Source organism: Meriones unguiculatus, chromosome 16, assembly GCF_030254825.1.
Source record: "Meriones unguiculatus strain TT.TT164.6M chromosome 16, Bangor_MerUng_6.1, whole genome shotgun sequence".
Taxonomy (NCBI): Eukaryota; Metazoa; Chordata; class Mammalia; order Rodentia; family Muridae; genus Meriones; species Meriones unguiculatus.
Genome location: NC_083363.1, coordinates 51840691 through 51858934, shown reverse-complemented (window position 1 = coordinate 51858934; position 18244 = coordinate 51840691).

The window sequence follows — 18244 nt, the reverse complement described above, 5'->3', positions numbered from 1 at the left end:
AGAGGAGAGCCCTCTTGACTAATCATGACCACAGTTACTACCCAGGTCTCTATGCCTGAGGTGAGCTGTAGCAACTCCCGAAAAACACTAGACATCCAGGGACTATACCCAAAAAGCTGGGAAGGCTTCCTTGAGGAAAAACCATCTTCCTGCCAAAGGGATTCTCTCCACTACAACAGTCCAGGAACAACCAGAAACTAAATTCAAACAACTAAGATAGCCCAATGGGTAGAGGACAGCGTAAAAGTTCAACCAACAAAAGCCAGAGCATTATGGCATCTCCAGAACCCAGTTATCCAGGGGCAAATAGCCCTAGACACCCCAGCGTAAATGAAATTCAAGGAGACGACCTAACATCTATGCTCAAGAAGATGATAACAGAGGAAACAAATAAAATACAAAAAGAAATAGAAGAAGCTGCAGCCAAAAAGTATGTGGCCTTTAGAGAGGAAATGCTTAAATCACTGAATGAAATAAAAGAAACATTGGATTGTTCAAACAAATAGCTGAAGGAATTGACGGAAAAACATGAAAATACAGTCAGACAGGGGAAGGAAACCAAAAAAATAGCTCAAGACCTGAAGATAGAATTGGAAAAATTAAAAAAAAAAAAAAAACACAAATGGAAGAAATTGTGGAGAGAAAGAACATAGGGAAGAAAGCAGGAACTACAGAGGTTAGCATAACCAATAGGCTACAAGAAATGGAAGAAAGAATCTCAGGTGTGGAAGATACAATGGAAGAAATAGATGTATCTCTCAAAGAAAATGTTAAATCTAAAAAATTCCTGACACAGACCGTCCAAGAAATTCAAGACACCATAAAAAGACAAAACCTAAGAATAATAGGAATAGAGGAAAAAGAAGATTCCCTGCACCAAGGCCCAGAAAATATTTTCAACACAATCATTGAAGAAAATTTCCCCAACTTAAAGGAGAGGCCAATAAGAATACAAGAGGCCTATAGAACACCCAATAAATTAGACCAGAAAAGAAAATCCTCCCGCCACATAATAATCAAAACCGTAAGTATACAAAACAAAGAAAAAATACTAAAAGCTGCAAGAGAAAAAGGCCAAGTAACATATAATGGCAAACCCATTAGAATCACACCTGACTTTTCAACAGAGACTATGAAAGCCAGAAGGGCCTGGACAGATATCATGCAGACTCTAAGAGAACACAGATGTCAGCCCAGGCTACAATACCCTGCAAAACTCTCAGTCCTCATAGACGGAGAAAACAAGATATTCAATGACAAAAACAAATTTCAACAATACCTACAAACAAATCCAGCATTACAGAAGAACTGGAAGGGAAAATACAATCCAAGAAAGCTAGCTACATTCAAGAAAACACAGGAAATAAATAACCCCACTACAGTAAAACAAAAAGCAACCAAGCACACAATCGTCTGACCACAGCCAACATCAAATTCATAGGATTTAACAGCCACTGGTCATTACTCTCTCTCAATATCAATGGACTTAATTCTCCAATAAAAAGACACAGACTAACAGAATTGATGCGTAAACAAAACCCAGCAATCTGTTGTATACAAGAAACACACCTAAGTCACAAAGATAGACATTACCTGAGGGTAAAGGGATGGAAGACAGTTTTCAAGCAAATGGACGCAAGAAGCAAGCAGGAGTAGCCATTCTAATATCTGATAAAATAGTCTTTCAACCAAAATTAATCAAAAGAGATGGGGAAGGACACTTCATACTCATCAAGGGAAAATTCCACCAAGAAGACATCACAATCCTGAACATCTATGCCCAAAATACAAGGGCAACCACATTTGTGAAAGAAACATTGATAAAACTTAAACCACACATAGATCCCCAAACACTAATAGTGGGAGACTTCAACACCCCACTCTCAACAAAGGACAGGTCAACAAAACAGAAATTAAACAAAGAAACAATATCTCTAACAGAGGTCATGAATCAAATGGACCTAATAGACATTTACAGAACCTTACACCCAAACACAAAAGAATTTACCTTCTTCTCAGTACCTCCTGAAACCTTCTCCAAAATAGACCACATAGTTGGTCACAAAGCAAGCCTCAACAGATACAAGAAGATTGAAATAATCCCTTGTATCCTGTCTGATCACCATGGAATAAAGCTGGACCTCAGTAACAACAGAAATCGCAAAAAGCCTACACATACATGGAAACTGAACAACTTAGGCAGCTGGGTCAGAGAAGAAATAAAGAAAGAAATTAAAATCTTCCTAGAACTCAATGAAAATGAAGACACAACATACTCAAACTCGTGGGACACAATGAAAGCAGTGCTAAGAGGAAAGTTCATAGCACTAAGTGCCTTCAAGAAGAAATTTGAGACAGCACACTCAAGCAACTTAATGGCTCACTTAAAAACCCTAGAAAAAGAAGAAGCAGACACACCAAGAAGGAGCAGACGGCTGGAAATAATCAAACTCAGGGCTGAAATCAATCAATTAGAAACAAATAAAACAATTCAAAGAATCAATGAAACCAAGAGCTGGTTCTTTGAGAAAATCAACAAGATAGACAAACCCTTAGCCAAGCTAACTAAAAGGCAGTGAGACACCATCCAAATCAACAAAATCAGAAATGAAAAGGGGGATAGAACTACAGACACTGAGGAAATCCAAGCAATCATTAGGACTTACTTCAAAAGTCTATATGCCACAAAATTTGAAAATTTAAATGAAATGGACAATTTTCTTGATCGATTCCACTTTCCAAAGCTAAATCAGGACCAGGTTAATCAATTAAATAGTCCTATATCCCCCAAGGAAATAGAAGCAGTCATCGAAAGTCTCCCATCCAAAAAAAGCCCAGGACCTGATGGTTTCAGCACAGAATTCTACCAGACATTCAAAAAAGAGCTAACTCCAGTTCTCTTCAAACTATTCCACAAAATCAAAACAGAAGCAACATTACCAAACTCATTCTATGAAGCCACAGTCACCTTGGTACCTAGACCTCACAAAGACCCAACCAAAAAAGAGAATTTCAGGCCAATCTCCCTTATGAACATTGATGCAAAAATACTCAACAAAATACTCGCAAACCGAATACAAGAACATATCAAAGATATCATCCACCGTGACCAAGTAGGCTTCATCCCAGGTATGCAGGGGTGGTTCAATATATGAAATCCATCAATGTGATCCACCATATTAACAAATTGAAAGAAAAAAAAACACATGATAATCTCCCTAGATGCTGAAAAAGCATTTGACAAAATCCAACATCCATTCATGTTTAAAGTATTGGAGAGATCAGGGATACAAGGCACATATCTAAACATAGTAAAGGCGATATACAGCAAGCCTATAGCCAACATCAAACTGAATGGAGAGAAACTTAAAGCAATCCCACTGAAATCAGGGACAAGACAAGGCTGCCCACTCTCTCCATATCTCTTCAACATAGTCCTGAAAGTCCTTGCTAGAGCAATAAGACAGTTGAAGGAGATCAAGGGGATACACATTGGAAAGGAAGAAGTCAAATTATCACTATTTGCAGATGATATGATAGTATACGTGAGTGACCCCAAAAACTTTACCAGGGAACTCCTACAGCTGATAAACACCTTCAGCAAAGTGGCCGGATACAAAATTAACTCAAAAAAATCAGTAGCCCTCCCGTATACAAAAGACAAAAGGGCTGAGAAAGAAATTAGGGAAACAACACCCTTCACAATAGCCACAAATGACATAAGGTACCTCGGAGTAACCCTAACCAAGGAAGTCAAAGAGTTGTATGGAAAATTTTCAAATCTCTAAAGAAAGAATTAGAAGAAGATATCAGAAGATGGAAAGATCTCCCATGCTCATGGCTTGGCAGGATTAACATAGTAAAAATGGCCATCTTACCAAAAGCAATCTACAGATTCAATGCAATGCCCATCAAATTACCAACACAATTCTTTACAGACCTGGAAAGAAAAATTCTCAACTTCATATGGAATAACAAGAAACGCAGAATTGCTAAAACAATCCTCTACAATAAAAGATCTTCTGGAGGTATCTCCATCCCTGATCTTAATTTGTACTATAGAGCAACAGTTTTAAAAACTGCATGGTACTGGCATAGAAACAGAATGGTGGATCAGTGAAACCGAACAGAGGACCCAGAAATAAACCCACACACTTATGGACACCTGATCTTTGACAAAGACGCCAAAACCATACAATAGAAAAAAAAATAGCATCTTCAACAAATGGTGTTGGTCCAACTGGATGTCTACATGTAGAAAAATGAAAATAGATCCATACTTTTCACCCTGCACAAAACTGAAGTCCAAGTGGATCAAACACCTCAATATAAAACCAGACACATTAAATTGGCTAGGCCATCGTAGAGGACAATGCATCCACTTTTGATGTGAACTGATGGACTAAGATCAGAAAGGAGAGGAGAACCTCCCCTATCAGTGGACTTGGGGAGTGGCATGCATGCAGAGGGAGGAGGGAGGGTGGGATTGGAGGGAAGGAGGGAGGGCCTTATGGGGGGATGCAGAATGAATAAAGTATAATTGATGAAAAATTTAAAAAAAGGGAAAAATAATTTAAGAACCTTAAATGACTTTCAAAAGTGGAGGAAAACATGGAGTTAGTCAATTTACATAGAGCTTGTCTCGCCCCTGGGGGCAATGGTCTCCTGAACCTACTCAGACCTCAGACACCACCAATGCTAGTTCTAGAACTGATGCAGGATGTTCCAACAAGGGGGTTAAGGCTTCTCATAATATTTCCTATAAGCCCACATCTGTTTGTTTATATCCCCCATTTTTATTCATTATTAGCCAGATAGAGCCAAGTAATTGTGGTAATGATACTTGCTTTTTTGCCCAATGCTGGAATGCTAGTGAATTTAGGTATGCCATGGATACTCGCATACCTCGCTGGGTGCCTGTGCCTGTTGATGCCCCTCACGCTATGACTCTTTTCAGACAGAAAAGGGATCTTGGAACTACAGCCACCATTTTTACTGCCATTTCATTGGCGGCTGTTGGAGCTACCACCACGGTATTAGCCATGAGTCATACTGTGCAGACTGCTCAGACCCTGAACAATCTTTTAGCCAATGTAGCTCATGCCTTAGATGTACAAAAATGAATTAATGCTCAGCTAAAAGGAGGCTTGATGGTGTTCAATCAGAAGATTGACCTCGTGCAGGAGCAAATTGATACCCTATGGCAAATCGCTCAACTTGGCTGTCAATGAAAGTATGCTGGACTTTGAGTCACTAGCATACAACATGAGAATTTTTCCTGTGCTGCAAATCTGTCTAAACAACTGTCTAGCTATATTTTAGGTAATTGGACTGGAGAATTCGATACTACGATGGAGCAGCTGAGAGTGGCCATTGTCACAGTAAATTCTACCAGAGTGGACACAGGACTAGACACAGAATTATCATCATGGATTGCTGCAGCCATGAATCATCTGAAGGAATGTGCGGGCATGGGAGCGTTAGCAGGCCTTCTGGTGTTGGTCTCCTTGGTTTGCCTGTGGTATATATGCAAGATTAGAGTCTCACAACAGTGTAATGCAGCCATGACCATTTAGGCCTTTACAGCCATTGAAGCAGGATAGTCTCCCCAGGCATGGTTGGCTACCATAATAAGCTAAAATATTACGCTCAGGATGCGAGGCTAAGCACTGCACTCAGGGTCAGCCGCTTTTGACCCAGAGAAGAGCATGTCTGATTGCATACGGGTTGATGCCCCAGGTCCCGCCTCTGAGAAAAAGGTATCAGACGGGTCTGATGCTCTTTGGGTGGATGACACCTAAATGAACATCGGTACAAAGTCCCAATTTATTTCTAATATCAGAGATCAGACCTCTACTCTTGCCTGATGCGTCTAAAACAAAAAGGGGGAACTGTAGAGAGCTGCGGAATGCTATGCCTTAAAGATGGAGCTGGTTTCCGCCTTCCACCTTCCCGATGGTGAGTGCTCTCTGTCACGAACAACTCCACATTTGGCTAAGGCCGAGGATCTGGCTTGCTTCCATGTATGTGGACCTATCTGCATTGCCCACGTGGCACGCTGGGGTTGGCTACCCAGAGGCTATTTAAGCTGTGGGCTGGTTTTCCCCAGGGTCAGATGATTATTCAAGGTTCCTGAATAAACTGCATTGAAAAAAAAATGAGGAAATCATGAAATTTGCAGGTAAATATTGGGACCTGGAAAGGATCATCCTGAGTGAGTTGTCCCAGAAGCAAAAAGACACACATGGTATATATTCACTCATATAAACATACAATGTAGGATAAACCCACTAAAATCGGTACATCTAAACAAACTAAACAAAAGAGAGGACCTTAACTAAAACGCTCAATCCCCATCCTGAAAGGCAAAGAGGATGGACATCAGAAGAAGAAGAAAACAGGAAACAACCTAGGAACCTGCCCCAGAGGGCCTCTGAAAGCCTCTGCCCTGCAGACTATCAAAGCAGATGCTGAGCCTGATGGCCAACTGAAGGGCAGAGTGAATGGAATTTTATGTAAGAAGTGGGAAATAGCAAGAGCTGGAGAGGACAGGAACTCCACAAGCAGAAAAGGGATTCTTAAACTGCTACTAGTCTTTGTAGCTACTGCTTACTCTGTGGAAAAAAAAAAGCAATTTTTTTAAAGTTTAGAAAAATTCAATTTCTCCTCCCTCCAGGACTCCTCCTTCATCTCTAACTGTTTTCTGTTTTGCTTTGATTATTACAGTCATATATATGAGTAATTATATAAGGTTAGCCTTCTGAGCCTATTTGGTGCTGCTTGTGTGTTTGATTTCTGGACTGATTGTTTTGTATTGGATAACAAATTAAGGGTACATCTCTAACAGAGACTAACCCTTTCATTCAAAGAAGTTTTTATCAACCTACATTTCATTGTCTAGGGCTGGAACCTGAGATTACCCCTTTCTAGGTTAGAATGTCTAATTGTAGACTGACAAATGAGGAGACTGATGCTAAGTCAATAAATGCAATAAACCGTGTCAATTATGTGAAAGACAAAAATCACACGATCATATTTAATTGATGTAAAAAGCTTTTGATGAAATCTAAAAAACTTCCAAGATAAAAATCTGAGAGAGAAAGAGGCCTATGAGAGACATTCTTAAACATTGTATAGATTGTATGTGAAAAACACAGAACCAGTATTATCCTAATTGGAGAAAATCCCAACGCAATTTCATTTAAATAAGGAGTGATACAGATCTCTTCACTATTTCTACCCCATTCTATTATGTCACTAGCTGGAACTAAAAGGCAAGAAATGAAAATAAATGTCTATTTAATTTTCCATACAATATGAAATAAAAAAAAGATGTAAGCTAACCTTAATTTCAAATGACATGATAAGTAAAAGATCCCAAAAATTCTACCTACCAGAAAACTTGTAGAAATAATCAATAATTTCATCAATGTTGCAGGATACAAAATCAACTTAAAAAACAGAAACCTTTCTATATACAACCAATAAACATTGAAGAAGATTAACAGACAAAAATCCAGTTTGTAAAAGGTTGAGACACAGCACAATCATGAAAAAATATTACCAAGGAGGTGAAAGACATCTACAATAAAAACATAAATGTCTGTGGAAAGAGATTAAGAAAGACATTAGTAAATGAAAAGAATTCTATATTCATGCATTAGTAGAATTAAAATTCTAAAAATGACCTGCCTTACAAAAGCAATCTACAGATTCAATGCAATCTCAATCAAAATATCCACAGAATTCCTCAAAAAAATTTTAAGCCAACAGAAAATTCATATGGAATGTGAGAAGACCCTGGACAGACAGAGAATACCTAAGAAAAATGAACAACACTGGAGCAATTATTTTTTAAGAATTTAAGATATATTCTAGAGATACGGTAATAAAAAATGTACTGCTGACACAAAAATAAAAATGTATACCAGTGGCACAAAATAAATTGTCCAAACATCAGATTATAAAACGACAGCCCTCTGATATTGGACAAAGCCAACAACATACACCAAAGTAAACATCTCTAACAGAGAGTGCTTTAAAAACTAGATGCTGCCATGCGAAAGAATAAAATTAGGCCTCCATCTAACACCCTGCATCAATAGTAAATCTAAGTAGATCACTATCTCAATTTGAAAATTGAAATATCCAGACTGTTCATAGAAAATACAATTCTTGATGTAGAATTATTGTTTTCCAGAAAGGCAATCATTAAAACGTTTCATAAATTCAAACCTTAGAGGAATGGTGTTGATGCAGGATAAAAGACAGGAAATCTTATGAGGATACCAGATGAAAACCATGAGTAAAGAGAAGCTTTCTGCTGCTGATGGAATTTGGCTTGGAAAACCTTGCAAGCCATAGCTGGCAAGATACCTAGCTGTGGGAGAATTATGGTTCTTTTTCTCTTCTGGTAGCTTATGTAACACCTTCCAGCACTATGGTTTCTGGGCAATAGGGGTGATGCTTCCAATTGAGAAACAATTCAATTTCTTCATGTTCTATGAAAAGCAGTCCTAATTTTTATTTTCCTCATAGCTGAGAATATTGGACATTTCTTAAGGGATTTCTTAGCCATTTGTTGAAGACAACGCTTAATTTATGTCACTTAACATGAACAAGTAAAGCTGTTGCCTAACTAAAACTTTCATGTCTGTGGGCTAGTATTCATGGGGCTGTAAACTACCAAAGGAAAGAGGTAATCGTTAATATTATGCCTCTAAAGCCTAGTCACCTCCAATGGCACCCGGCCTGTAGGAAGTAGCAGTGCCACAGTGTCACAAATGTTATAGTGACTCCAACTACTTTTCCTGTTTTAAATTGTATTTAAGGTTCACTACATGAGATGACACCATGTTTGAAAATGTAAATGTGGCAGGAACGTGAGAGTAGATAGATCATGAGCGTAGGGGAAAGCCAAAATCAATTATTTTTGCCAAGATAACATAGAAATAAAATCATTCCTAATGACATGCTACTGTACTCATAGAGCAGTGCTTTGTTTAATTCTCATCAAGAAAACTTTTTCTTGCAGTATAGGGAAATTAAAACAGACACTCAAAATTAGGCAATGTATAGAGGGCGGGAGATTTGAAACACTTGTACTAAGTGGATTATCTTCATTAAACCTCTCATCTCAAGACTGAGGAAACCACACAGAAGAAAAGACAGTCATACTGTAAAATCTGCAGGTTATTCATGATGAATTCTTGGGAAGTGGGCCTTCCAGAAACAACAGGAATAATGCATACGTGAATTCACAGAGAGTGTGACAGCCTGCAAAATGACTGCCCAGGTTCACTGCAGATGGGGCTCCAGGCTTGAAAAAATATGGAGAATATGTAATAACTGGAAACTAAGAAGTTATTTGCAATTGATATTCAGTGGGAACAAAAAATAAGTTTCTTGGATGAACTCTCTCTGTGTACATCAACCATATTCTTAGGCAAGACTCCACTCTGGTTGTTTATTTATTTATTTTTTTGCATACTTATAGTTTTGGCATTTTTAAAAGTCTTATTGGTCTATTACATGTTTGTTGTGATTTTCATTTTGTGTTTTTTTTTGTTTTTGTTGTTTGTTTGTTTGCTTTTTTATATTTATTTTTGTTTTTTGGAAGATTCCAGGCTCAGCTGTAGTAGCTGACCATGATTGGTGTGTGGGAGTTCCGAGGAACTTTCAGAGATGCAGCTCAAAAGCTACCAATGTCAAATATGCCCAACCTGAATAAACTAGAAATCTAATTTAAACTCCTTCTGGAGAGGCTCAGATTTATATTTTTTGTGTCGTTATTTCTGTGATGACTTTTAGATGTACAGGGATAAAGATAGAGCAGATATTGAGGAAGGCTCAACCAAAGCCAGGCCCAACAGAAGACTCAGAGAGTACCAACCTCTGGTACTATAAATGATAGATACTCTGCTAAATTGGCAGACAGGAGCCTGACAAAGTTGTCCTCTACATGGACGTGACAGGAGCTCCACAGAATACCAGAAGGGACAACTAACCAGGCCCAGAGGGGCTTGCTGAGACTGAAGCATCAACCAAGGACCATGTACTAACCGGACCTAAGCCCCCTCCAAAGATGTAGCAAATGGCCAGCTTGTGCCTCATGAGGGTCCTCTAGTGAGAGAAGTGGGGACTGCATTGGACACAGACTCACTTGCTAGCTTTTTGATCACTTCCCCTTGGTGGGACTGCCTTGCCAAGCTGCAGGAAAAGAGGACATGCTCAGTGCTGATGAAAGGTGATAAGCTGTACTGTATGATTAAGGAAGATCCCCTTTTGGGAGGAGGATGCAAGAGGGAGCCTGGAGAGGGAAAGAGGGATGGTGCTACAACAGAGATGTAAAGTAAATTAAAATATATATTTCTGGTGTTAAAAATTTTGCTTAGTGGTTAAGGGCACCTGTTATACTCACAGAGGTCCTGAGATCTCCTATCACCACTTATATCAAATGGCTTAGAATTTTCTGTTGCTGAGGTTCTAAGAGATTTGATGCATTATTCTGGCTTCTGAGAGAACAAGGCATGTACACAATGCAAACACATACATGTAGCTATTCAAACAAATTCATAATTAATATGAACAAACTTTACAATTATTTTTCTTATCAATGTTTTGGAACATTCATAAGAAATTTAAATATGTATTTTAAAAATATGAGACTTGCTCTGTGGAAAAATATGCTCAATTTGTCATCTAATCCTTGTTTATAATAAAATACCTAAGAAAAAATAATGGCTTTCTAAAAGTGCTTTATTGTAAAAATGTTGAGGTTGATTTTAATATTACAATAATAAGACAGAGTCTATGTATCTTCTCACAGAGTTTACAATCTTCATAATATGTAAAGTCCTTCTGATCGAAGTTGTGATACTTTTCTTTGATCCTAGATGATTTGACTTGATGCTGGCATTGCAGTGCATGATGGTACAGCACTTGCTTTGTTCTTGCATGGTCTGGTGAATTAATTATGTCTAATTCTTCTTGTTCGGATTTAGCCTTCCTTCAAGATTAGATCAAAACATGAAGTATTACAGCCACAGTCTCTGATGTGTTAGTTCAAGAAGCAATGTAGTATCACATTTGTCATTTGTTTTGTCAAACAGTGCAGGCGAAGGCCTTCGTAGTTAAATGCAGAAAGGAAAATAATTCAAGCTAAGCAACTGAAGTTTACATTATGATAGACAGGAACACTGGATCATATGTAACCAGATCAAAGTTTGGAGTGATTCCAGCAAACCCCTTATTTATATACCCTGGAGCAGCAGTTCTCATCCTGTGGGTTGAGACCTCAATTCCATAAAACATTTACATTATGTTTCATAACACTACCAAAACGACAGTTATAAAAATAACTTCAAATTTGAGGTGGTCACCGAAATATGAGGAACTTAATAAAGTGCAACAGCATTAGTGAGGTTGAGAACCACTGCCCCAGGGGGATATATGCTAAGATATATTAGGTTACCAATATAAAAACTGCCAATATAAAAAGTTTTCCAAAACAAAACAATTGGTTTTCTGTTTGTTATGATTCTCATTTTTGTTTTGTTTTAGTTTTAAGGGAGAAGGTTAAAGAGGAAAGAAGTAAGAAAGAACATAAAGATCTGTGTGTGGGGAAATGTGGGAGAAAGGGGAGCAGCTGAGAGAAAGGGAAGAGTATGATCAAATGTACTGTATGAAAACTTTTTAGCCCTTGCATGGGCAGCCATCTCCTGTTCAGGTACAGACAACTCAAACCAGAGCAGGTAAGTGTCCCACCTACTTTGGGAACTCTCGCATTTCCTTAGTTCTGAAACCAAACACCCAAAGCACAGATCCTACTTCCTCCACCACCTGCCCTAACCTCCTGCCATGGCCCTGCCCCTCCATTGTCAGATACCTGCTGCTCAAGTGCCAAGCCAGTCAGGAGAAGAGTAATGATTATTGATGACTACTGGAACAGAGAGTTTCAGAGCTTGTTTTTGTTGCGGTTGTCATTGTCCTTGTTGCTTTTGTTCTGTTTTATTAAATGGTCCATACTAGCAAGCCCACAATGCAGAGTAGATCCCAATTCTGAGACTAGCTGGATAACACAAACAGGATTCATTTGGGGGTGGGGGAGAGAGTAATCTAAAAGTTGAGTTGAGTGTGAAAGAATAAGAAGATTGATAGGAGGATAAAAGAAGAGTCAAGGGGGTGAGTAAGTTCAATATATTTTATGAATTTTTCAAATACTTAACATTCCTTATTTAATTTAAATAAGACATCGTTCTAAAAACTGAAAACATATTGTTCTTGTATTTGTTTGTTCTACTTATCATACTATAAAACTAAGAGAAGAGCATTATAATGAAAAAAATAGGATCGTGGACACTTGATGGTTTATAATTATGAAAACAAATATGAATGAGATATCATTTTTTTTGAGAACTGCCATGCCAAAAAAGCAAAATCTCACTGTTAATCGAGAAAGAATTGGTTGACTATCAGCAGGGAGGGTAGCTGCATAATTGACAAGGCTCTAAGGCCTGCATTGGTTTAAAAAAAAAAAGGACCTTGCATTTCCGATACCACCAAGATGGCTGGAGAAAGTACAACACCAATTTCTTGGAAAGGCTTATCCAACTACTTTTTCCCAAAGCTTACTTATTCCTCCAGTATCCCTAAGATCATTTGTCCAGAAATATATTTAAATGAAGAATTTAGGCAATCAAAAATTAGTAATTCTATTAAATTCACACAATTCAAAGAGTTAGAAAACATTTCTACTTTAGGAACCCAGTGGCAAATCATTTAACATCTCCACTATATTTTTTTAAGGTTTCGGGATTTTAGAATTTATTGCTCACATTGTTAAATTATGGATTTAAACTTTGTTTATTTTTTAATATATATATATATACCTTCATGAGTTCTTTGATAATTCCATAAATTGTGTTTTGATTATATGCATTCTCCATTCGACTCTCTATAGACAGCCACAAATCCATACTCATACTGCTTTGTGTCATCATTTTTTTATAATTTTATTTTTTTCTTAATCAGTTACATTTTATTAATTCAGTATCCCAGCTGTATCCCGCTCCCTCATTCCCTCCCACTCCCACCCTCCCTCCCTTATCTCCACCCTGCCCCTTTCCAAGTCCACTGATGGGAGGGACCTCCTCCCCATTCATCTGATCCTGTTTTATCTGGTATCTTCAGGACTGGCTGCAAAGCCCTCCTCTGTGGCCTAGCAGGACTGCTCCTCCATTGGGGGTGGGGAGATCAAAGAGCCAGTCATTGAGTTCCTGTTAGAAATAGTCCTTGTTCCCCTCACTTTGGGAAACCAATTGGTTATTGAGCTACCACAGGCTACATCCTAGCAGAGGTTCTAGGTTATATCCATACATGGTCCTTGGTTGAATATCAGTCTCAGAAAAGACCCTGTGCCCAGATATATTTGGTTCTTGTGGAGCTCCTATCCTTTCCCCATCATACTAACTCCCCTTCTTTCATATGATTCCCTATACTCTGCCAAAGGTGTGGTTATAGGTCTTTGTATCTGCTTTGAAAACACTGCTAGTTAGTCTTTTAGATGCCTTCAGTAGACTCCTGTCATACGTTCAATGCACATCCCATCTGTCTTTCTAAATGAGGATTGATCATCTTACCTCATGTCCGCTCTCTTGATTATCTTTTTTAGGTGTATAGTTTTCATTATGTTTATCATATCGTATAGGTCTATATAAGCGAGTATATACTGTGTTTGTCTTTCTCCTTCTGTCATATTTCACTCAGAATGATCTTTTCTAGATCCCACCATTTGCCTGCAAATTTCGTGATTTCCTCCTTTTTGATTGCGGAGTAGTATTCCATTGTGTAAAAATACCACAATTTCTGTATCCATTCCTCCGTTGATGGACATCTGGGTTGTTTCCAGGTTTTGGCTATTACAAGTAAAGCTGCTATAAACATGGTTGAGCAAATATCCCTTTTGTGTACTTGAGCTAAGTTTGGGTATATACCTAGCAGTGGTATAGCTGGGTCTTGAGGAAGCACTACTCCTAATTGCCTGAGAAAGCGCCAGATAGATTTCCAAAGTGGTTGTACCAGTTTACTTTCCCACCAGCAGTGGAGGAGGGTTCCCCTTTCTCCACAACCCCTCCACCATGTGTTGTCACTTTTATATTTGTTAATATAGGTAAATACAATACCACTTTCTCACTCAAAACTCTGTCACAAAGATGAAAGGAAACGTTTTAATTTTAAAAGTATGAATGCCACTCCAAGGGTATAGATGATTCTGCTATCCCACTAGTAACGCTAAGAGCTTTCACCTTCCTCATCTCACAATGTGATTTGGGGATTGTGAAAAACTGTGATCCAATGTGGTCATCTGGGATTCAGTCATCCTCTGAGCTCCAAAAGGAAACATTTCCACTTCTCTACCTTGGCCATCTGTGGCATTTGTGGGTTTTATTGTAGACCAAGACAAACTCAATCACACAGCTTTATATTCCTTGGTGGTCATTCCAAAATCCTTTTATCTACAATATCCTTAGGTCTCTATGGCAACTCAGCTACATCTTTGTCAATAACCTGTCCAGTATCTAACAATACCAAACTTTAGGTTCTCTCCAGGCCCTTCTCATACATCCTGAAAGAGCACTATGTGGGAAATCCCTATTAAATATGACCAAGTTCCCTTGATCACGTATGATGCAGCCTTAGTCCCGCTGGACTGCATCTTCCTTGTGATGACATGAGAAAACATGTCAACACATTTAATCATCATGATGCTAGTCTCTTGCAAATTATAGCCAATTCTTCAGCTCCATCTGACAATAAACCACAGATTCTTACCCTATTTTTTGTTATTTTTTATATTAATTACACCATATTCATTTTGTATCTCAGCTATAGCCCCCTCCCTCATTCCCTTCCAATTCCACTCTCCCTCTGTCATCTCCTCCCATGCCCCTCTCCAAGTCTTCTGATAGGGAAAATCCTCCTCCCCTTCCAGTTGACCTCAGCCTATCAAGTCTCAGGAGCCTATCAATGCATCAGGAGGCTGCATTGTCCTCCTCTGTGGCCTGGCAGGGCTGTTCCCCTTTCATGGGGTGGTGATCAAAGAGCAAGCCACTGAGATTATGTCATATACAGTCCCAGTTACCCTTACTAGAGAGCCCACTTGGACACTGAGCTGCAATGGGCTACATCTGAGCAAGGGTTCTAAGTTATCTCTATGCACTGTCCTTTGGTGGAGTACCAGTCTCAGAAAGGACACGTGTGCCCAGAATTTTTGGTTCTGTTACTCTCCTTGTGGAACTCCTATCCTTTCCAGGTCTTACTATCTCCCCCTTCTGTCATTAGATTATCTGCATTCTGCCCAAAGTTTGGTTATGAGTCTCAGCGTCTGCTTTGATACACTTCTGGGTAGAGTCTTTCAGAAGCCCTCTGTGGTAGGCTCCTGTCCTGTTTCCTGTTTTCTCCCTCTTCCAATGTCCATCCCATTTACCTTTCTGAGTAAGGATTGCTCATCTTACCCAGGGTTCTCCTTCTTGCTTAGCTTCTTTAGTTGTACAGATTTTAGTACACTTATCCTATATTATATGTCTAGCTTCCACTTACAAGTGAGTATATACCATGTGCGTCCTTCTGCTTCTGGGATACTTCCCTCAGGATGATCTTTTCTGAATCCCACCATTTGGCTACAAATGATTTCCTTGTTTTTAGTTGCTGAATAGCATTCCACTGTGCAATTTTCATTTACTCTTCAAGAATTTTGTGCAATATATTTTAACAAATTCTTCCTTACCCATCCTCCCCCACTGTTCCTAGACAAGAATCTGCTCACAATTCTTTTTACAGAACATTCCATAAAGAAGGCTAGATTAGAATATAATGGAGCAAGATCTTCATAATCTTACACTGCTTTCTGCACTGCCTTCAGGTTTCTCACAACAGCCCACTAAGCTCTTAGCACTGAGTATATTTTACAACCTATATTTTCGAAGTCCTCCTGTAATCTTCTCTAATACATGATCTTATCTGTTGCAGCCATACCCTACTCCTGGTATCAGTTTCTATACTGGTTAATTTTCTATTTCAGTGACAAAGAAAAATGACCAAAATCAACTTGGGGATGAAATGGCTAATTTATCTTAAAGTTTATAGTCCATCATGAAGTCAGGATAGTAATTCAAAGGAAGAATCTGGAGGCAGAAACTGAAGCAAAGACCATAGAGAAATTTTCTTAATTGGCTTCTTCTACTTGTTCAGTTTGCTATATTACGCTTCCCAAAACAACCTTCCTAGGAATGGTAGCACTCACAATGAAATGGAGCCTTCCACATTGATCATTAACCAAGGCCATGTCAAATAGGCTTGCCTACAGGCCAGCGTAAAGTGGGCATTTTCTCTACTGAGGCTGTCTCTTCTCAGATGATTCTGTTATCAGCTTGAACAACATCTAACCAAGAAAATATCAATCAAGTGACAAGTGGGATGAAAGTGAGGGATATTTGCCCATTAAAATATTATTCAGGTATTAATAATGAAATTAGCAAGTAAAAGAATGGAGCTGGTGATAATACTCAGATTCTGTGAACTTAGATCCAGTGAAATAAATGTTATGTTTTCACTCATTAGTGAATGTTAGTCTTGCCATCTTCATATATGAATATTTCACTTGTAATACTCAGATAGGTGTGGACATGTGTGAGGGGCCATGTTGGAGCAAAGGCCATGTTTGAATTATACATTTATAATTATAAAAAGCTGTATTACAAAAGATTTAGGGAATTAATGATACAGAAAATTGTATTTTCAACTCAGGTAGGGTTGAGAGAGTTCATAGTGCTAGTAGTGGAAGAAATAAGAGAAGAAATGAACATCTTCAAAGGCCCTTAAAAATTTATGGAGCCTACTACTATAGAAGCTTCCCAATATCTAACACACACACACACACACACATACAACAAACAAGTGTGTGTGCGTGTGTGTGTATAATTTTCTTTTAATGGAACAATAATAACCCAACTAGACATCAAAATCTAACTAAAAGCCTAGTAACAGCAATGAATGTATTATGTTTTTTTGGAGTTGTTGGCCAATGAGTTTCTCTAGCTCCCTAAATATTACAATCTATTGCAAAACCCATTTATTACCACCTAGAACATGAAGACAAGAAAGATTCTATTGCTGAAGATAATTCACACTGAATCATATAACATGGAGACCTTAACTTGCTATTTACCTGGAAGCTTCCTCCCTATTCCACCTTCATTGTGCTAAAAAGTGTTCTGCCAAGTACTGGAAAAAGAAGAACGAAGAAGACATTATCTATAAATCCTCTTATTTACAGTAATGACTGGCCCTGGCTTAGCAAGAGATAAAATCTGGTAAAATAGAGGCACACATATCGTTAGAGTAACTAACCATTTTTTTTTTCAATCTTATTTCAAACTGCTTTTATTGAAATAGTATTACATCATATCTCCTTTTCTTATACTTCCTCTACTCACTCCCTGTCACTCTCCCTTGAATTCTTCAAATTATCTTCCCACTGTTTCCTCAGGATGATAGCCTTTGATTTTTTTATTTTTAATTATATTTTATATGTATGTGAGTACATGTGTGTATGTGTACCTGTGCATGAAGCCATATACATTTTTACTGTTTCTGTGTGTATGACTTTAGGGCTGACCCCTCTTCATTGAACAGCCACTGAGGGGATCATCTTTTTGAGGAGCTTACTCATCTACTTTGAGCCATAAATAGGTTCTTGTAATACTTTGCTTAGTGGGAGAGTTCCCATAAAATATTCCTTTTCCTTGTTAACATGTTTGTTGATATTGCTATTGTCCACAATGTACAAGCTGTCATTTCTACATGAGCCTGTTTTGTAGTGTACTTGTTATTTTGGCTCTTATAATCTTTTAGCTCCCTCTTCTATGATGTTCTCTGGGCCATAGATGTGAGAACAATTATGTATTTTGAGCCTGAGCTCCCCATGATTCATTGACCTTTGCATTGTGTCTCGTTTTGATTTTTGGGAATGGTCTACATTTGTTATAAACAGAAGTTTCTTTGATGAGAGATGGTGGCTCCCCTAATCTGTGGGTGTGATGGTATGGTTTAGAATGGGTTAGTGCTACTCTAGCAAAGTGGAAGTAATAGGTTCTTTTCTGTCATTCATAACATCACTGAGACCAGGAAACTGGCTGGAGTTCAAGAACCAGGCATGATTTACCTCCTGTTGAATCCATCTGAA